The following is a 22,792-nucleotide window of genomic DNA, read 5'->3' as shown; positions in this document are numbered from 1 at the left end:
GAGGTACTAGCTCCAACTGGATTTTACAGTGAAATCTGCAGGATATTCAAACCATCACTACGAAACAGACTGATATATCAGTGTAAAAGTATCCCCAGCAGCCCGTTCCATTTGTGCTAGATGAACGAATTTCTCTCCACATGCTCAGATCTGAGAGATAAGTGTGTGTGAAACCCGTCCTTCATTTAGCTTGTTTTGAACACCAAGATTCTTTTCAGTTGCAAACCCCAATCCATACATATATATGGGGAGGTACTAGCTCCAACCAGATTTTACAGTGAAAACTGCAGGAACTTCAAACCAGCACTAGGAAACAGACTGAGAATCCAGAGTAATAGTTTCACATGCAAACCTATCCCATTGTTCTAGATGAACGAACGTCTCTCCACATGCTCAGTTGTGAGAGATAAATGTGTGTGAAAGCCGTCCATCACCTAGCTTCTTGGGAACACAAATCTCTTTTCAGTTGGTAACTCCAATCCATACATATATATGGGGATGTAGTAGCTCCAACAAGGTTTTACAGTGAAAACTGCAAGAACTTAAACTGGCACAAGGAAACAGACTGAGAAACCAGAGTAAAAGTTTCTCCTGCAACCCGTGTCATTTCTGCTAGATGAACGAACGTCTCTCCACATGCTCAGTTGTGAGAGAAAAGTGTGTGTGAAAGCCGTCCTTCACCAAGATTGTAGGGAACACAAATTATGTTTTTATTTGCAATCTCCACTCCATATATATATATGGGTAAGTACAAGCTCCAACTGGTTTTTACAGTGAAATCTGCAGGTAATTCAAACCAGCACTACGAAACAGACTGATATACCTGAGTAAAAGTTTCCACAGCAACCCGTTCCCTTTGTGCTAGATGAACGAACGTCTCTCCACATGCTCTGTTTTGAGAGAAATTTGTGTGTGAAACACGTCCTTCACCTAGCTTGTAGTGAACACAAAGTTTCTTATCATTGCACACTCCACTCCATATATATATATGTGGAGGTACTAGCTCCAACTCGGTTTTACAGTGAAAACTGCAGGAACTTAAGACCAGCACTAGGAAACTGACTGAGAAACCAGAGTAAAAGTTTTTCCTGCAAACCGTTCCCTTTTTGCTAGATGATCGAAAGCCTCTCCAGATGCTCAGTTTGAGAGATATATGTGTGTGAAAGCCGTCGTTTATCTATCTTGTTGGGAACACAAATTTTCTTTCCAGTTGCAAACTCCAATTCATACATATATATGGGGAGGTACTAGCTCCAACCAGGTTTCACAGTGACAACTGCAGGATGTTCTAACCGGCACTAGGAAACAGACTGAGAAACCAGAGTGAAAGTTTCTCCTGCAACCCGTTCCATTTGTGCTAGATGAACGAACGTCTCTCCAAATGCTCTGTTCTGAGAGATATGTGTGTGTGAAAGCCGTCCTTCAACTAGCTTGTTGGGAACATAAATTTTTTTTCAGTTGCAATCTCCACTTCTTACATTTATATGGGAGGTACAAGGTCCAACACGGTTTTACAGTGAAAATTGCAGGAACTTCAAACCGGCACAAGGAAACACACTGAGAAACCAGAGTTAAATTTTATCCTGCAACCCGTCCTTTTGTGCTAGATGAACGAACGTCTCTCCACATGCTCAGTTCTGAGAGATAAGTGTGTGTGAAAGCCGTACTTCACCTAACTTGTTGGGAACACAAAGTTTCTTCTTAGTTGCAAACTCCTCTCCATATGTATATATGGGTAGGTACTAGCTCCAACCAGGTTTTACAGTGAATTCTGCAGGAACTTCAATCCGGCACTAGGAAACAGACTGAGAAACCAGAGTAAAAGTTTCTCCTGCAACCCGTTCCCTTTGTCCAAGATGAACGAAAGTTTCTCCACATGCTCAGTTCTGAGAGATAAGTGTGTGTGAATGCCAAACTTCACCTAGCTTGTTGGGAACACAAAGTTTCTTTCAGTTGCAAACTCCTCTCCATACTTCTATATGGGGAGGTACTAGCTCCAACTCGTTTTTTCAGTGAAAACTGCAGGAACATTAAACAGGCAGTAGGAAACAGACTGAGAACCCAGAGTAAATGTTTCTCCTGCAACCCGTTCCCTTTGTGCTAGATGAACGAACGTTTCTCCACATGCTCAGTTGTGAGAGATAAGTGTGTGTGAAAGCCGTGCTTCCCATAGATTGTTAAGATCACAAAGTTTCTTTTCAGTTTCAAACTCCACTTCTTACATTTATATGGGGAGTTAATAGCTCCAACTCGGTTTTACAGTGAAAACTGCAGGAACTTTAAACCGGCACTAAGAAACAGACTGAGAAACCAGAGTAAAAATTTCTCCTGCAACCTGTTCCCTTTGTGCTAAATGAACGAACGTCACTCCACATGCTCAGTTGTGAGAGATAAGTGTGTGTGGAAGCCGTCCTTCACCTAGCTTGTTGGGAACACAAAGTTTCTTTTCAGTTGCAAAAACACTCCGTACATATATATGGGGAGGAACTAGCTAAAACTCGGTTTTGCAGTGAAAACTGCAAGAACTTAAACCGGCACTAGGAAACACATGGAGAAAACAGAGTAAAAGTTCCTTCTGTATCCCGTTCCCATTTGCTAAATGAACGAACGTCTCTCCACATGCTCAGTTGTGAGAGATAAGTGTGTGTGGAAGCCTTGCTTCACATAGCTTGTTGGGAACACAAAGATTCTGTTCAGTTTCAAACACCACTCCTTACATTTAAATGGGGAGTTACTTACTCCAACCAGGTATTACAGTGAAAACTGCAGGAACTTCAAACCAGTACTAGGAAACAGAGTGAGAACCCAGAGTATTAGTTTCACCTGCAAACCGATCCCATTGTGCTAGATGAACGAACGTCTCTCCACATGCTCAGTTGTGAGAGATAATTGTGTGTGAATGCCGTCCTTCACCTAGCTTCTTGGGAACACAAATTTCTTCTCTGTTGCTAACTCCAATCCATACATATATATGGGGAGGTACTAGCTCCAACAAGATTTTACAGTGAAAACTGCAAGAACTTAAACCGGCACAAGGAAACAGCCTGAGAAACCAGAGTAAAAGTTTCTCCTGCAACCCGTTCCATTTGTGCTAGATGAACGAACGTCTCTCCACATGCTCAGTTGTGAGATATAAGTGTGTGTGAAAGCCGTCCTTTACCAAGATTGTAGGGAACACAAAGTTTGTTTTTAGTTGCAAACTCCACTCCATATATCTATATGGGTAGGTACAATCTCCAACTGGTTTTTACAGTGAAATCTGCAGGAAATTCAACCAATCACTACGAAAAAGACTGATATACCAGAGTAAAAGTTTCCCCAGGAACCCGTTCCCTTTGTGCTAGATGAACGAACGTCTCTCCACATGCTCTGTTTTGAAGAAATTTGTGTGTGAAACACGTCCTTCACCTAGCTTGAAGGGAACAAAAAGTTTCTCATCAATGCAAACACCACTCCATATATGTATATGGGGAGGTACTAGCTCCAACTTGGTTTTAAAGTGAAAACTGCAGGAACTTAAAACCAGCAATAGGAAACTGACTGAGAAACCAGAGTAAAAGATTCTCCTGCAACCCGTTCCCTTTGTGGTAGATGAACGAACGTCTCTCCAGATGCTCAGTTGTGAGAGATATATGTGTGTGAATGCCGTCGTTTATCTATCTTGTTGGGAACACAAATTTTCTTTCCAGTTGAAACTCCAATACATACATATATATGGGGAGGTACAAGCTCCAACCAGGTTTCACAGTGAAAACTGCAGGAAGTTCTAACCGGCACTAGGAAACAGACTGAGAAACCAGAGTAAAAGATTCTCCTGCAACCCGTTCCATTTGTGCTAGATGAACGAACGTCTCTCCACATGCTCAGTTCTGAGAGATATGTGTGTGTGAAACCCGTCCTTCAACTAGCTTGTTGGGAACACAAAGTTTTTTTCAGTTGCAAACTCCACTTCTTATTTTATATGGGAGGTACTAGCTCCAACACGGTTTTACAGTGAAAACTGCAGGAACTTCAAACCGGCACTACGAAACAGACTGAGAAACCAGACTAAAAGTTCCTCCTGCAAAGAGTTCCCATATTTCTAGATGAATGAATGTGTCTCCACATGCTCAGTTGTGAGAGATAATTGTGTGTGAAAGCAGTACTTCACCTACCTTGTTGGGAACACAAAGATTCTTTTCAGTTGCAAACACCAATCCTTACATATATATGGGGAGGTAATAGCTGGAAATCGGATTTACAGTGAAAAAAGTAGCAACATCAAACAGCACTAGGAAACAGACTGAGAAACCAGAGTAAATGTTTCTTCTGTGACCCGTTTCCTTTGTTGAAGATGAACGAACGTCTCTCCACATGCTCAGTTGTGAGACATATGTGTGTGTGAAATCCGTCCTTCACCTAGCTTGTTGGGAACACAAAGTTTCTTTTCAGTTGCAAACTCCAATCCATATATATATATGGGGAGGTACTATCTCCAAATAGGTGTTACAGTGAAAACTTCTGGAACTTCAAACCAGCACTAGGAAACAGACTGAGAAACAAGAGTAAAAGTTTCTCCTGCAAACCGTTCCCTTTTTGCTAGATGAACGATCGTCTATCAACATTCTCAGTTGTGAGAGATAAGTGTGTGTGAAAGCCGTACTTCCCATAGCTTGTTGGGAACACAAAGTTCTTTTCAGTTGCAAACACCAATCCTTACATTTATATGGGGAAGTACTAGCTCCATATCCGTTTTACAGTGAAAACTGCAGGAACTTCAATCCGGCACTAGGAAACAGACTGAGAAACAAGAGTTAAATTTTATCCTGCAACCCGTCCCTTTGTGCTAGTTGAACGAACGTCTCTCCACATGCTCAGTTCTGAGAGATAAGTGTGTGTGAAAGCCGTCCTTCACCTAGCTTGTTGGGAACACAAAGTTTCTTCTTAGTTGCAAACTCCTCTCCATATATATATATGGGTAGGTACAAGCTCCAACCAGGTTTTACAGTGAATTCTGCAGGAACTTCAATCCTGCACTAGAAAACAGACTGAGAAACCATAGTAAAAGTTTCTCCTGCAACCCGTTCCCTTTGTGCTAGATGAACGAACGTCTATCCACATGCTCAGTTGTGAGAGATAAGTGTGTGTGAAAGCCGTGCTTCCCATAGATTGTTGGGATCACAAAGTTTCTTTTCAGTTTCAAACTCGACTTCTTACATTTATATGGGGAGGTAATAGCTCAAACTCGATTTTACAGTGAAAACTGCAGGAACTTCAAACCGGCACTAAAAACAGACTGAGAAACCAGAGTAAAAATTTCTCCTGCAACCCGTTCCATTTGTGCTAAATGAACGAACGTCTCTCCACATGCTCACGTCTGAGAGATAAATGTGTGTGAAAGCCGTGCTTCACCTATCTTGATGGTACCACAAAAGTTCTTTTGATTTGCAAACCCCACTCCTTACATTTATATGGGGAGGTACTAGCTCCATGTCCGTTTTACAGTGAAAACTGCAGGAACTTCAAACCTGCACTAGGAAACAGAATGAGAAACCAGAGTAAAAGTTTCACCTGCGAACATTTCTCTTTTTGCTAGATGAATGAACGTCTCTCCACATGCTCATTTCTGAGAGATAAGTGTGTGTGAAAGCCTTCCTTCACCTAGCTTGTTGGGAACACAAAGTTTCTTTCAATTGCAAACACCAATCTATACATACATATGGGGAGGTACGAGCTCCAACCAGGTTTTACAGTGAAAACTGCAGGAATTTAAAACCGGCACTAGGAAACAGACTGAGAAACCAGAGTAATTGTTTCTCCTGGAAACCGTTCCCTTTGTTCTAGATGAACTATTGTCTCTCCACATTCTCAGTTGTGAGTGATAAGTGTGTGTGAAAGCCGTCCTTCAACTAGCTTGTTGGGACCACAAAGTTTCTTTCAGTTGCAAACTCCACTCCTTACATTTATATGGGGATGTACTAGCTCCAACCAGGTTTTACAGTGAAAACTGCAGGAACTTCAAACCGGCACTAAGAAACAGACTGAGAAACCAGAGTAAAAGTTCCTCCTGCAAACCGTTCCCTTTGTGCTAGATGAACGAACGTCTCTAGACATGCTCAGTTCTGAGAGAAAATTGTGTGTTAAAGCCGTCCTTCACCTAGCTTGTTGGGAACACAAAGTTTCTTTTCAGTTGCAAAAACACTCCATACATATATATGGCGAGGAACTAGCTAAAACTCGGTTTTGCAGTGAAAACTGCAAGAACTTAAACCGGCACTAGGAAACAGACAGAGAAACCAGAGAAAAGTTTCTCCTGCAAACCGTACATTTTGTGCTAGTTGAACGAACGTCTCTCCACATGCTCAGTTATGAGAGATAAGTGTGTGTGAAGCCGTCCTTCACCAAGAGAGTTGGGAAAACAATGTTTCCTTTCTATTGCAAACTCCACTCCATACATATATATGGAGATGTACAAGCTCCAAATCGGTTGTACAGTGAAAAATGCAGGAACTTCAAACCGGCACTAGAAAACAGACAGAGAAACCAGAGACAAGTTTCTCTTTCAACCCGTTCCCTTTGTGCTAGATGAACGAACGTCTATCAACATGCTCACTTCTGAGAGAAAATTATGTGTGAAAGTCGTCCTTTACCTAGCTTGTAGGGAACACAAATATTCTTGTCATTTGCAACTCCATTCCATACAAATATATGCGGAGGTACTACCTCCAACACGAGTTTACAGTGAAAACTGCAGGAAATTCTAACCGGCAGTAGGAAACAGACTGAGAAACCAGAGAAAAAGTTGCTCCTGCAAACCGTTCCCTTTGTAATAGATGAACGAATGTCTCTCCACATGCTCAGTTCTGAGAGATAAGTGTGTTTGAAAGCCGTCTTTCACCTAGCTAGTTGGGAACACAAAGTTACTTTTCAGTAGCAAACTCCACTCCATACATATATATGGAGAGGTACAAGCTTCAACTCAGTTTTACAGTGAAAACTGCAGGAAATTCAAACCGGCACTAGGAAACAGACAGAGAAACCAGAGTAAAAGTTTCTCCTGCAGCCCTTTCCCTTTGTGCTAGATGAACGAACGTCTCTCCACATGCTCAGTTCTGACAGATAAGTGTTTGTGAATGCCGTCCTTCACCTAGCTAGTTGGGAACACAAAGTAACTTTTCAGTTGCAAATTCCACTCCATACATATATATGGGAGGTACTAGCTCCAACACGGATTTACAGTGAAAACTGCAGGAACTTCATACCGGCACTAGGAAACAGACAGAGAAACCAGAGAAAAAGTTGCTCCTGCAACCCGTTCCCTTTGTGCTATATGAACGAAAGTCTCTCCACATGCTCAGTTCTGAGAGATAAGTGTGTGTGAATGCCATCCTTCACCAAGCTATTTGGGAACACAAAGATTCTTTTCAGTTGCAAACACCACTCCATACATATATATGGACAGGTACAAGCTCCATCTCTGTTTTACAGTGAAAACTGCAGGAACTTCAAACCGGCACTAGGAAACAGACAGAGAAACCAGAGTAAAAGTTGCTCCTGCAACCCGTTCCCTTTGTGCTAGATGAACGAACGTCTCTCCACATGCTCAGTTCTGAGACATAATTGTGTTTGAAAGCCGTACTTCACCTAGCTAGTTGGGAACACAAAGATACTTTTCAGTTGCTAATTCCACTCAATACATATATATGGGGAGGTACTAACTCCAACACGGTTTTACAGTGAAAATTGCAGGAACTTCAAACCGGCACTAGGAAACAGACTGAGAAACCAGAGTAAAATTTTCCCCTGCAACCCGTTCCCTTTGTGCTAGATGAACGAACGTCTCTCCACATGCTCAGTTCTGAGAGATAAGTGTGTGTGAAAGTCGTCTTTCACCTACGTAGTTGGGAACACAAAGTTAATTTTCTGTTGCAAACACCAATCCATAAATATATATGGAGAGGAACAAGCTTCAACTCGGTTTTACAGTGAAAACTGCAGGAACTTCAAACCGGCACTAGGAAACAGACAGAGAAACCAGAGTAAAAGTTACTCCTGCAAACCGTTCCCTTTGTGCTAGATGAACGAACGTCTCTCCACATGCTCAGTTCTGAGAAATAATTATGTGTGAAAGCCTTACATCACCTAGCTTGTTGGGAACACAAAGTTTCTTGTCAGTTGCAAACTCCATTCCATGCATATATATGTGGAGGTACTACCTCCAACTCGGGTTTACAGTGAAAACTGCAGGAACTTCAAACCGGTAATGGGAAACAGACAGAGAAACCAGAGTAAAAGTTGTCCTTCAACCCGTTCCTTTTGTGCTAGACGAACGAACGTCTCTCCAAATGCTCAGTTCTGAGAGATAATTGTGTGTGAATGCCGTCCTTCACATAGCTAGATGGGAACACAAAGTTTCTTTTAAGTTGCAAACTCCGCTCCATACATATATATGGAGAGGTATAAGCTTCAACTCGGTTTTACAGTGAAAACTGCAGTTACTTCAAACCGGCACTAGGAAACAGACAGAGAAACCAGAGTAAAAGTTGCTCCTGCAATCCGTTCCCTTTGTGCTAGATGAACGAACGTCTCTCCACATGCTAAATTCAGAGACATAATTGTGTTTGAAAGCCGTCCTTCACCAAGATAGTTGGGAACACAAAGTTTCCTTTCTATTGCAAACTCCACTCCATACATATATATGGAGAGGTACAAGCTCCAACTCGTTTGTACAGTGAAAAATGCAGGAACTTCAAACCGACACTAGGAAACAGACAGAGAAACCAGAGATAAGTTTCTCCTGCAACCCGTTCCCTTTGTGCTAGATGAACGAACGTCTATCAACCTGCTCACTTCTGAGACATAATTATGTGTGAAAGTCGTCCTTCACCTAGCTTGTAGGTAACACAAATATTCTTGTCATTTGCAACACCATTCCATACAAATATATGCGGAGGTACTACCTCCAACACGGGTTTACAGTAAAACTGCAGGAACTTCTAACCGGCAGTAGGAAACAGACTGAGAAACCAGAGAAAAAGTTGCTCCTGCAACCCGTTCCCTTTGTAATAGATGAACGAATGTCTCTCCACATGCTCAGTTCTGAGTGATAAGTTTGTTTGAAAGCCATCCTTCACCTAGCTAGTTGGGAACACAAAGTTACTTTTCAGTAGCAAACTCCACTCCATACATATATATGGAGAGGTACAAGCTTCAACTCTGTTTTACAGTGAAAACTGCAGGAAATTCAAACCGGCACTAGGAAACAGACAGAGAAACCAGAGTAAAAGTTTCTCCTGCAGCCCTTTCCCTTTGTGCTAGATGAACGAACGTCTCTCCACATGCTCAGTTCTGACAGATAAGTGTGAGTGAAAGCCGTCCTTCACCTAGCTAGTTGGGAACACAAAGTTACTTTTCATTTGCAAATTCCACACAATACATATATATGGGGAGGAACTAGCTCCAACACGTTTTTACAGTGAAAATTGCAGGAACTTCAAACCGCCATTAGGAAACAGACTGAGAAACCAGAGTAATAGTTTCTCCTGCAACCCGTTCCCTTTGTGCTAAATGAACGAACGTGTCTCCACATGCTCAGTTCTGAGAGATAAGTGTGTGTGAAAGTCGTCTTTCAACTACGTAGTTGGGAACACAAAGTTACTTTTCAGTTGCAAACTCCAATCCATAAATATATATGGAGAGGAACAAGCTTCTACTCGGTTTTACAGTGAAAACTGCAGGAACTTCAAACCGGCACTACAAAACAGACAGAAAACCAGAGAAAAAGTTTCTCCTGCAAATCCGTTCCCTTTGTGCAAGATGAACGAACGTCTCTCCACATGCTCAGTTCGGAGAAATAATTATGTGTGAAAGCCGTCCTTCACCTAGCTTGTTGGGAACACAAAGTTTCTTTCAATTGCAAACACCAATCTATACATACATATGGGGAGGTACGAGCTCCAACCAGGTTTTACAGTGAAAACTGCAGGAATTTAAAACCGGCACTAGGAAACAGACTGAGAAACCAGAGTAATTGTTTCTCCTGGAAACCGTTCCCTTTGTTCTAGATGAACTATTGTCTCTCCACATTCTCAGTTGTGAGTGATAAGTGTGTGTGAAAGCCGTCCTTCAACTAGCTTGTTGGGACCACAAAGTTTCTTTCAGTTGCAAACTCCACTCCTTACATTTATATGGGGATGTACTAGCTCCAACCAGGTTTTACAGTGAAAACTGCAGGAACTTCAAACCGGCACTAAGAAACAGACTGAGAAACCAGAGTAAAAGTTCCTCCTGCAAACCGTTCCCTTTGTGCTAGATGAACGAACGTCTCTAGACATGCTCAGTTCTGAGAGAAAATTGTGTGTTAAAGCCGTCCTTCACCTAGCTTGTTGGGAACACAAAGTTTCTTTTCAGTTGCAAAAACACTCCATACATATATATGGGGAGGAACTAGCTAAAACTCGGTTTTGCAGTGAAAACTGCAAGAACTTAAACCGGCACTAGGAAACAGATGGAGAAAACAGAGTAAAAGTTTCTTCTGTATCCCGTTCCCATTTTGCTAAATGAACGAACGTCTCTCCACATGCTCAGTTTTGAGAGATAAGTGTGTTTGGAAGCCGTGCTTCAACTAGCTTGCTGGGAACACAAAGATTCTGTTCAGTTTCAAACTCCATTCCTTACATTTAAATGGGGAGTAACTTACTCCAACCAGGTATTACAGTGAAAACTGCAGGAACTTCAAACCAGTACTAGGAAACAGAGTGAGAATCCAGAGTATTAGTTTCACCTGCAAACCGATCCCATTGTGCTAGATGAACGAACGTCTCTCCACATGCTCAGTTGTGAGAGATAATTGTGTGTGAATGCTGTCCTTCACCTAGCTTCTTGGGAACACAAAATTCTTCTCTGTTGCTAACTCCAATCCATACATATATATGGGGAGGTACTAGCTCCATAAAGGTTTTACAGTGAAAACTGCAAGAACTTAAACTGGCACAAGGAAACAGACTGAGAAACCAGAGTAAAAGTTTCTCCTGCAACCCGTTCCATTTGTGCTAGTTGAACGAACGTCTCTCCACATGCTCAGTTGTGAGAGATAAGTGTGTGTGAAAGCCGTCCTTCACCAAGATTGTAGGGAACACAAAGTTTGTTTTTAGTTGCAAAATCCACTCCATATATATATATGGGTAGGTACAATCTCCAACTGGTTTTTACAGTGAAATCTGCAGGAAATTCAACCAAGCACTATGAAACAGACTGATATACCAGAGTAAAAGTTTCCCCAGCAAACCGCTCCCTTTGTGCTAGATGAACGAACGTCTCTCCACATCCTCTTTTTTGAAGAAATTTGTGTGTGAAACACGTCCTTCACCTAGCTTGTAGGGAACACAAAGTTTCTCATCAATGCAAACTCCACTCCATATATGTATATGGGGAGGTACTAGCTCCAACTCGGTTTTACAGTGAAAACTGCAGGAACTTAAATCCAGCAATAGGAAACTGACTGAGAAACCAGAGTAAAAGTTTCTCCTGCAACCAGTTCCCTTTGTGGTAGATGAACGAACGTCTCTCCAGATGTTCAGTTGTGAGAGATATATGTGTGTGAAAGCCGTCGTTTATCTATCTTGTTGGGAACACAAATTTTCTTTCCAGTTGCAAACTCCAATACATACATATATATGGGGTGGTACAAGCTCCAACCAGGTTTCACAGTGAAAACTGAAGGAAGTTCTAACCGGCACTAGGAAACAGACTGATAAACCAGAGTAAAAGTTTCTCCTGCAACCCGTTCCATTTTTGCTAGATGAACGAACGTCTCTCCACATGCTCAGTTCAGAGATATGTGTGTGTGAAACCCGTCCTTCAACTAGCTTGTTGGGAACACAAAATTTTTTTTTCAGTTGCAAACTCCACTAGAAACATCTATATGGGTAGGTACCACATCCAAATCGTTTTTACAGTGAAAACTGAAGGAACTTATACTGGTACTAGGAAACAGACTGAGAAAAAAGAGTAAAAGTTTCTTCTGAAACTCGTTCCATTTGTGCTAGATGAACGAACGTCTCTCCACATGCTCAGATCTGAGAGATAAGTGTGTGTGAAAGCCGTCCTTCAACTAGCTTGTTGGGAAACAAAGTTATTTTTCAGTTGCAAACTCCACTCCAAATATCTATATGGGTAGGTACCAGTTCCAAATCGTTTTTACAGTGAAAACTGAAGGAACTTATACTGGTACTAGGAAACAGACTGAGAAACCAGAGTAAAAGTTTCTTCTGCAACTCGTTCCATTTTTGCTAGATGAACGAACGTCTCTCCACATACTCAGTTCTGAGAGATAAGTGTGTGTGAAAGCCGTCCTTCAACTAGCTTGTTGGGAAAACAAAGTTTTTTTTCAGTTGCAAACTCCACTCCAAATATCTATATGGGTAGGTACCAGCTCCAAATCGTTTTTACAGTGAAAACTGAAGGAACTTATACTGGTACTAGGAAACAGACTGAGAAACCAGAGTAAAAGTTTCTTCTGCAACTCGTTCCATTTGTGCTAGATGAACGAACGTCTCTCCACATACTCAGTTCTGAGAGATAAGTGTGTGTGAAAGCCGTCCTTCACCTAGATTGTTGGGAACACATAGTTTCTTATCATTGCAAACAACAATCCATATATATATATGGGGAGGTAATAGCTCCAACTCGGTTTTACAGTGAAAATTTCAAGAATTTCAAACCAGCACTAGGAAACAGACTGAGAAATCAGATTAAAAGTTTCTCCTGCAACCCGTTCCCATATTTCTAGATGAACGAACGTCTCTCCACATGCTCAGTTCTGAGAGATAATTGTGTGTGAAACCGACCTTCACCTAGCTTGTTTGGAACACAAAGTTTCTTTTCAGTTGCAAACTCCAATCCATACATATATATGGGGAGGTGCTATCTCAAACCAAGTTTTGCAGTGATACCTGCAGGAATATCAAACCGGCACTAGGAAACAGACTGAGAATCCAGAGTAATACTTTCTCCTGCAACCCGTTCCATTTGTGCTATTTGAACGAACGTCTCTCCACATGCTCAGTTCTGAGAGATATGTGTGTGTGAAAGCCGTCCTTCAACTATCTTGTTGAGAACACAAAGTTTTTTTCAGTTGCAAACACCACTCCAAATATCTATATGGGGAGGTACTGGCTCCAACAAGTTTTTACAGTGAAAACTGAAGGAATTTAAACCGGCATTAGGAAACAGACTGGGAAACCAGAGTAAAAGTTTCTCCTGCAAACCGTTCCCTTTGTGCTAGATGAACGAATGCCTCTCCACATGCTCAGTTCTGAGGGATAAGTGTGTGTGAAAGCCGTACTTCACATAGCTTTTTGGGAACACAAAGTTTCTTTTCAGTTGCAAACTCCACTTCTTACATTTATATGGGAGGTACTAGCTCCAACACGGTTTAACAGTGAAAACTGCAGGAACTTAAAACTGGCACTAGGAATCAGACTGAGAAACCAGAAATAAAGTTGCTCCTGCAAACCGTTCCTTTGTGCTAGATGAACGAACGCCTCTCCACATGCTCAGTTCTGAGAGATAAGAGTGTGTGAAAGCCATCCTTCACCTAGCTTCTTGGGAAAACAAAGCTTCTTTCAGTTGCAAACTCCACTTCTTACATTTATATGGGGAGGTACTAGCTCCAACCAGCTTTTACAGTGAAAACTGCAGGAACTTAAAACCAGCACTAAAAAACAGACTGAGAAACAAGAGTAAATGTTTCTCCTGCAAACCGTTCCCTTTTTTCTAGATGAAATATCGTCTCTCCACATTCTCAGTTGTGAGAGATAAGTGTGAGTGAAAGCCGTCCTTCACATAGCTTGTTGGGAACACAAAGTTTCTTTTCAGTTGCAAACTCCAATCCATATATATATATGGGGAGGTACTATCTCCAAACAGGTTTTACAGTGAAAATTTCTGGAACTTCAATCCAGCACTAGAGAACAGACTGAGAACCAGAGTAAAAGTTTCTCCTGCAAACCATTCCCTTTTTGCTAGATGAACGATCGTCTATCAACATTCTCAGTTGTGAGAGGTAAGTGTGTGTGAAAGCCGTACTTCCCATAGCTTGTTGAGAACACAAAGTTCTTTTCAGTTGCAAACACCAATCCTTAAATTTATATGGGGTAGTACTAGCTCCATCTCCGTTTTACAGTGAAAACTGCAGGAACTTCAAACAGGCACTAGTAAAAAGACTGAGAATCCAGAGTAAAAGTTTCTCCTGCAAACATATCCCTTTTTGCTAAATGAACGAACGTCTCTCCACATGCTCAGTTCTGAGAGATAAGTATGTGTGAAAGCCTTCCTTCACCTATCTTGTTGGGAAAACAAAGTTTCTTTTCAGTTGCCAAATCCACTCCATACATATATATGGGGAGGTACTATCTCCAACTCTGTTTTACAGTGAAAATTGCAGGATCTTCAACCCGGCACTAGGAAACACATTGGGAAACCAGAGTAAAACTTTTCCTGCAAACCGTTCCCTTTATGCTAGATGAACGAACGTCTCTCCACATGCTCATTTGTGAGAGATAATTGTGTGTGAAGCCGTCCTTCACCTAGCTTGTTGGGAACACAAAGTTTCTTTTCAATTGCAAACTCCAATCTATACATACATATGGGGAGGTACTAGCTCTAACCAAGTTTTGCAGGGAAAACTGCAGGAACTTCAATCCGGCACTAGGAAACAGACTGAGAATCCAGAGTAATTGTTTCTCCTGCAACCCGTTCCGTTTGTGCTAGATGAACGAACGTCTCTCCACATGCTCAGTTCTGAGAGATAAGTGTCTGTGAAAGCCATCAATCAACTAGCTTGTTGGGAACACAAAATTTTTTTTTCAGTTGCAAACTCCACTCCAAATATCTATATGGGTAGGTACCACATCCAAATCGTTTTTACAGTGAAAACTGAAGGAACTTATACTGGTACTAGGAAACAGACTGAGAAAAAAGAGTAAAAGTTTCTTCTGAAACTCGTTCCATTTTTGCTAGATGAACGAACGTCTCTCCACATGCTCAGATCTGAGAGATAAGTGTGTGTGAAAGCCGTCCTTCAACTAGCTTGTTGGGAACACAAAGTTATTTTCAGTTGCAAACTCCAATCCAAATATCTATATGGGTAGATACCAGCTCCAAATCGTTTTTACAGTGAAAACTGAAGGAACTTATACTGGTACTAGGAAACAGACTGATAAACCAGAGTAAAAGTTTCTTCTGCAACTCGTTCCATTTGTGCTAGATGAACGAACGTCTCTCCACATACTCAGTTCTGAGAGATAAGTGTGTGTGAAAGCCGTCCTTCACCTAGATTGTTGGGAACACATAGTTTCTTATCATTGCAAACAACAATCCATATATATATATGGGGAGGTAATAGCTCCAACTCGATTTTACAGTGAAAATTTCAAGAATTTCAAACCAGCACTAGGAAACAGACTGAGAAATCAGATTAAAAGTTTCTCCTGCAACCCGTTCCCATATTTCTAGATGAACGAACGTCTCTCCACATACTCAGTTCTGAGAGATAATTGTGTGTGAAACCGACCTTCACCTAGCTTGTTTGGAACACAATGTTTCTTTTCAGTTGCAAACTCCAATCCATACATATATATGGGGAGGTGCTATCTCAAACCAAGTTTTGCAGTGATACCTGCAGGAATATCAAACCGGCACTAGGAAACAGACTGAGAATCCAGAGTAATACTTTCTCCTGCAACCCGTTCCATTTGTGCTATTTGAACGAACGTCTCTCCACATGCTCAGTTCTGAGAGATATGTGTGTGTGAAAGCCGTCCTTCAACTATCTTGTTGAGAACACAAAGTTTTTTTCAGTTGCAAACACCACTCCAAATATCTATATGGGGAGGTACTGGCTCCAACAAGTTTTTAAAGTGAAAACTGAAGGAATTTAAACCGGCATTAGGAAACAGACTGGGAAACCAGAGTAAAAGTTTCTCCTGCAAACCGTTCCCTTTGTGCTAGATGAACGAATGCCTCTCCACATGCTCAGTTCTGAGGGATAAGTGTGTGTGAAAGCCGTACTTCACATAGCTTTTTGGGAACACAAAGTTTCTTTTCAGTTGCAAACTCCACTTCTTACATTTATATGGGAGGTACTAGCTCCAACACGGTTTAACAGTGAAAACTGCAGGAACTTAAAACTGGCACTAGGAATCAGACTGAGAAACCAGAGATAAAGTTGCTCCTGCAAACCGTTCCTTTGTGCTAGATGAACGAACGCCTCTCCACATGCTCAGTTCTGAGAGATAAGAGTGTGTGAAAGCCGTCCTTCACCTAGCTTCTTGGGAAAACAAAGCTTCTTTCAGTTGCAAACTCCACTTCTTACATTTATATGGGGAGGTACTAGCTCCAAACAGCTTTTACAGTGAAAACTGCAGGAACTTAAAACCAGCACTAAAAAACAGACTGAGAAACAAGAGTAAATGTTTCTCCTGCAAACCGTTCCCTTTTTTCTAGATGAAATATCGTCTCTCCACATTCTCAGTTGTGAGAGATAAGTGTGAGTGAAAGCCGTCCTTCACATAGCTTGTTGGGAACACAAAGTTTCTTTTCAGTTGCAAACTCCAATCCATATATATATATGGGGAGGTACTATCTCCAAACAGGTTTTACAGTGAAAATTTCTGGAACTTCAATCCAGCACTAGAAAACAGACTGAGAACCAGAGTAAAAGTTTCTCCTGCAAACCGTTCCCTTTTTGCTAGATGAACGATCGTCTATCAACATTCTCAGTTGTGAGAGATAAGTGTGTGTGAAAGCCGTACTTCCCATAGCTTGTTGGGAACACAAAGTTCTTTTCAGTTGCAAACACCAATCCTTAAATTTATATGGGGTAGTACTAGCTCCATCTCCGTTTTACAGTGAAAACTGCAGGAACTTCAAACAGGCACTAGTAAAAAGACTGAGAATCCAGAGTAAAAGTTTCTCCTGCAAACATATCCCTTTTTGCTAAATGAACGAACGTCTCTCCACATGCTCAGTTCTGAGAGATAAGTATGTGTGAAAGCCTTCCTTCACCTATCTTGTTGGGAAAACAAAGTTTCTTTTCAGTTGCCAAATCCACTCCATACATATATATGGGGAGGTACTATCTCCAACTCTGTTTTACAGTGAAAACTGCAGGATCTTCAACCCGGCACTAGGAAACACATTGGGAAACCAGAGTAAAACTTTTCCTGCAAACCGTTCCCTTTATGCTAGATGAACGAACGTCTCTCCACATGCTCATTTGTGAGAGATAATTGTGTGTGAAGCCGTCCTTCACCTAGCTTGTTGGTAACACAAAGTTTCTTTTCAATTGCAAACTCCAATCTAAACATACATATGGGGAGGTACTAGCTCCAACCAAGTTTTGCAGTGAAAACTGCAGGAACTTCAATCCGGCACTAGGAAACAGACTGAGAATCCAGAGTAATTGTTTCTCCTGCAACCCGTTCCATTTGTGCTAGATGAACGTACGTCTCACCACATGCTCAGTTCTGAGAGATAAGTGTGTGTGAAAGCCATCAATCAACTAGCTTGTTGGGAACACAAAATTTTTTTTTCAGTTGCAAACTCCACTCCAAACATCTATATGGGTAGGTACCACATCCAAATCGTTTTTACAGTGAAAACTGAAGGAACTTATACTGGTACTAGGAAACAGACTGAGAAAAAAGAGTAAAAGTTTCTTCTGAAACTCGTTCCATTTGTGCTAGATGAACGAACGTCTCTCCACATGCTCAGATCTGAGAGATAAGTGTGTGTGAAAGCCGTCCTTCAACTAGCTTGTTGGGAACACAAAGTTATTTTCAGTTGCAAACTCCACTCCAAATATCTATATGGGTAGTTAGCAGCTCCAAATCGTTTTTACAGTGAAAACTGAAGGAACTTATACTGGTACTAGGAAACAGACTGAGAAACCAGAGTAAAAGTTTCTTCTGCAACTCGTTCCATTTGTGCTAGATGAACGAACGTCTCTCCACATACTCAGTTCTGAGAGATAAGTGTGTGTGAAAGCCGTCCTTCACCTAGATTGTTGGGAACACATAGTTTCTTATCATTGCAAACAACAATCCATATATATATATGGGGAGGTAATAGCTCCAACTCGGTTTTACAGTGAAAATTTCAAGAATTTCAAACCAGCACCAGGAAACAGACTGAGAAATCAGATTAAAAGTTTCTCCTGCAACCCGTTCCCATATTTCTAGATGAACGAACGTCTCTCCACATGCTCAGTTCTGAGAGATATGTGTGTGTGAAAGCCGTCCTTCAACTATCTTGTTGAGAACACAAAGTTTTTTCAGTTGCAAACACCACTCCAAATATCTATATGGGGAGGTACTCGCTCCAACAAGTTTTTACAGTGAAAACTAAAGGAATTTAAACCGGCATTAGGAAACAGACTGGGAAACCAGAGTAAAAGTTTCTCCTGCAAACCGTTCCCTTTGTGCTAGATGAACGAATGCCTCTCCACATGCTCAGTTCTGAGGGATAAGTGTGTGTGAAAGCCGTCCTTCACCTAGCTTCTTGGGAAAACAAAGCTTCTTTCAGTTGCAAACTCCACTTCTTACATTTATATGGGGAGGTACTAGCTCCAACCAGCTTTTACAGTGAAAACTGCAGGAACTTAAAACCAGCACTAAAAAACAGACTGAGAAACAAGAGTAAATGTTTCTCCTGCAAACCGTTCCCTTTTTTCTAGATGAAATATCGTCTCTCCACATTCTCAGTTGTGAGAGATAAGTGTGAGTGAAAGCCGTCCTTCACATAGCTTGTTGGGAACACAAAGTTTCTTTTCAGTTGCAAACTCCAATCCATATATATATATGGGGAGGTACTATCTCCAAACAGGTTTTACAGTGAAAATTTCTGGAACTTCAATCCAGCACTAGGAAACAGACTGAGAACTAGAGTAAAAGTTTCTCCTGCATACCGTTCCCTTTTTGCTAGATGAACGATCGTCTATCAACATTCTCAGTTGTGAGAGATAAGTGTGTGTGAAAGCCGTACTTCCCATAGCTTGTTGGGAACACAAAGTTCTTTTCAGTTGCAAACAACAATCCTTAAATTTATATGGGGTAGTACTAGCTCCATCTCCGTTTTACAGTGAAAACTGCAGGAACTTCAAACAGGCACTAGTAAAAAGACTGAGAATCCAGAGTAAAAGTTTCTCCTGCAAACATATCCCTTTTTGCTAAATGAACGAACGTCTCTCCACATGCTCAGTTCTGAGAGATAAGTATGTGTGAAAGCCTTCCTTCACCTATCTTGTTGGGAAAACAAAGTTTCTTTTCAGTTGCCAAACCCACTCCATACATATATATGGGGAGGTACTATCTCCAACTCTGTTTTACAGTGAAAACTGCAGGATCTTCAACCCGGCACTAGGAAACACATTGGGAAACCAGAGTAAAACTTTTCCTGCTAACCGTTCCCTTTATGCTAGATGAACGAACGTCTCTCCACATGCTCATTTGTGAGAGATAATTGTGTGTGAAAGCCGTCCTTCACCTAGCTTGTTGGGAACACAAAGTTTCTTTTCAATTGCAAACTCCAATCTATACATACATATGGGGAGGTACTAGCTCCAACAAGGTATTACAGTGAAAACTGCAGGAATTTCAAACCAGCACTAGGAAACAGATTGAGAAACAAGAGTAATTGTTTCTCCTGCATACCGTTCCCTTTGTTCTAGATGAATTATGCTCTCTCCACATTCTCAGCTGTGAGAGATAAGTGTGTGTGAAAGCCGTCCTTCACATTGCTTGTTGGGAACACAAAGATTCTTTTCAGTTGCAAACTCCAATCCATACATATATATGTGGATGTGCTAGCTCCAACCAAGTTTTGCAGTGAAAACTGCAGGATCTTCAACCCGGCACTAGGAAACACATTGGGAAACCAGAGTAAAACTTTTCCTGCTAACCGTTCCCTTTATGCTAGATGAACGAACGTCTCTCCACATGCTCAGTTTTGAGAGATAAGTGTGTGTGAAAGCCGTCAATCAACTAGCTTGTTGGGAACACAAAATTTTTTTTTCAGTTGCAAACTCCACTAGAAACATCTATATGGGTATGTACCACATCCAAATCGTTTTTACAGTGAAAACTGAAGGAACTTATACTGGTACTAGGAAACAGACTGAGAAAAAAAAGTAAAAGTTTCTACTGAAACTCGTTCCATTTGTGCTAGATGAACGAACGTCTCTCCACATTCTCAGATCTGAGAGATAAGTGTGTGTGAAAGCCGTCCTTCAACTAGCTTGTTGGGAACAAAAGTTTTTTTTCAGTTGCAAACTCCACTCCAAACATCTATATCTGTAGGTACCAGCTCCAAATCGTTTTTACAGTGAAAACTGAAGGAACTTATACTGGTACTAGGAAACAGACTGAGAAACCAGAGTAAAAGTATCTTCTGCAAATCGTTCCATTTGTGCTAGATGAACGAACGTCTCTCCACATACTTAGTTCTGAGAGATAAGTGTGTGTGAAAGCCGTCCTTCACCTAGATTGTTGGGAACACATAGTTTCTTATCATTGCAAACAACTATCCATATATATATATGGGGAGGTAATAGCTCCAACTCGGTTTTACAGTGAAAACTTCAAGAATTTCAAACCAGCACTAGGAAACAGACTGAGAAATCAGATTAAAAGTTTCTCCTGCAACCCGTTCCCATATTTCTAGATGAACGAACGTCTCTCCACATGCTCAGTTCTGAGAGATAATTGTGTGTGAAACCGACCTTCACCTAGCTTGTTTGGAACACAAAGTTTCTTTTCAGTTGCAAACTCCAATCCATACATATATATGGGGAGGTGCTATCTCAAACCAAGTTTTGCAGTGATACCTGCAGGAATATCAAACCGGCACTAGGAAACAGACAGAGAATCCAGAGTAATACTTTCTCCTGCAACCCGTTCCATTTGTGCTATTTGAATGAACGTCTCTCCACATTCTCAGTTCTGAGAGATATGTGTGTGTGAAAGCCGTCCTTCAACTATCTTGTTGAGAACACAAAGTTTTTTCAGTTGCAAACACCACTCCAAATATCTATATGGGGAGGTACTGGCTCCAACAAGTTTTTACAGTGAAAACTGAAGGAATTTAAACCGGCATTAGGAAACAGACTGGGAAACCAGAGTAAAAGTTTCTCCTGCAAACCGTTCCCTTTGTGCTAGATGAACGAATGCCTCTCCACATGCTCAGTTCTGAGGGATAAGTGTGTGTGAAAGCCGTCCTTCACATAGCTTTTCGGGAATACAAAGTTTCTTTTCACTTGCAAACTCCACTTCTTACATTTATATGGGAGGTACTAGCTCAAACCAGCTTTTACAGTGAAAACTGCAGGAACTTAAAACCAGCACTAAAAAACAGACTGAGAAACAAGAGTAAATGTTTCTCCTGCAAACCGTTCCCTTTTTTCTAGATGAACTATCGTCTCTCCACATTCTCAGTTGTGAGAGATAAGTGTGAGTGAAAGCCGTCCTTCACATAGCTTGTTGTGAACATAAAGTTTCTTTTCAGTAGCAAACTCCAATCCATACTTATATTTGGGTAGGTGCTAGCTCCAACCAAGTTTTGCAATGAAATCTGCAGGAATTTCAAACAGGCAGTAGGAAACAGACTGAGAATCCAGAGTAAAAGTTTCTCTTGCAACCCGTTCCCTTTCTGCTAGATGAACGAATGTCTCTACAGATGCTCAGTTTTGAGAGAAAATGTGTGTGAAAACCGTCCTTTAACTATCTTGTTGGGAACACAAATTTTCTTTTCAGTTGCAACCTCCAATTCATACATATATATTGGGAGGTACTATCTCCAACCAGGTTTTACAGTGAAAACTGCAGGAACTTCACACCGGCACTAGGAAACAGACTGAGAAACCAGAGAAAAAGTTTCTCCTGCAACCCGTTCCCTTTGTGCTAGATGAAAGATTGTCTCTCCACGTGCTCAGTTCTGAGAGATAATTGTGTGTGAAAGCCGTTCTTCAACTAGCTTTTTGGGAACACAAAGTTTCTTATAATTGTAAACTCCACTCCATACATATATATGGGGAGGTCCTAGCTCCAACTCAATTTTACAGTGAAAATTGCAGTATCTTCAAACCGGCACTAGGAAACAGACTGAGAAAACAGAGTAAAAGTTTCTCCTGCAACCCGTTCCCTTTGTGTTAGATGAACGGACGTCTCTCCACATGCTCAGTTCTGAGACATATGTGTGTGTGAAAGCCGTCCTTCACATATTTTGTTGGGAAAACAAAGTTTCTTTTCAGTTTCCAACTCCAATCCATACATATATATGGGGAGGTAATAGCTCCAACCATGTTTTACATTGAAAACTGCAGGAAATTCAAACTGGCACTAGGAAACAGTCTGAGAAACCAGAGTAAAATTTCTACTACAACCCGTTCCCTTTGTGCTAGATGAATGAACGTATCTCCCCATGCTCAGATCTGGGAGATACCTGTGTGTGTGAATGCAGTCCTTCACCTAGCTTGTTGGGAACACAAAGATTCTTTTCACTTGCAAACTCCACTACTTACATTTATATGGGGAGGTACTAGCTCCAACAAGATTTTACAGTGAAAACTGCAGGAAGTTCAAACCGGCACTAGGAAACGGACTGAGAAAGCAGAGAAAAGTTTCTCCTGCAACACGTTCTCTTTGTGCTTGATGAAAGAACGTCTCCCCACATGCTCATTTCTGAGACATAAGTGTGTGTGAAAGCCGTGATTCACCTACTTTGTAGGGAACACAAAGTTTTTTTAGTTGCAAACTCC

The sequence above is a fragment of the Camelus dromedarius genome, chromosome 9, assembly GCF_036321535.1.
Source record: "Camelus dromedarius isolate mCamDro1 chromosome 9, mCamDro1.pat, whole genome shotgun sequence".
Classification (NCBI taxonomy): Eukaryota; Metazoa; Chordata; class Mammalia; order Artiodactyla; family Camelidae; genus Camelus; species Camelus dromedarius.
This window is presented reverse-complemented; position numbering follows the sequence as displayed.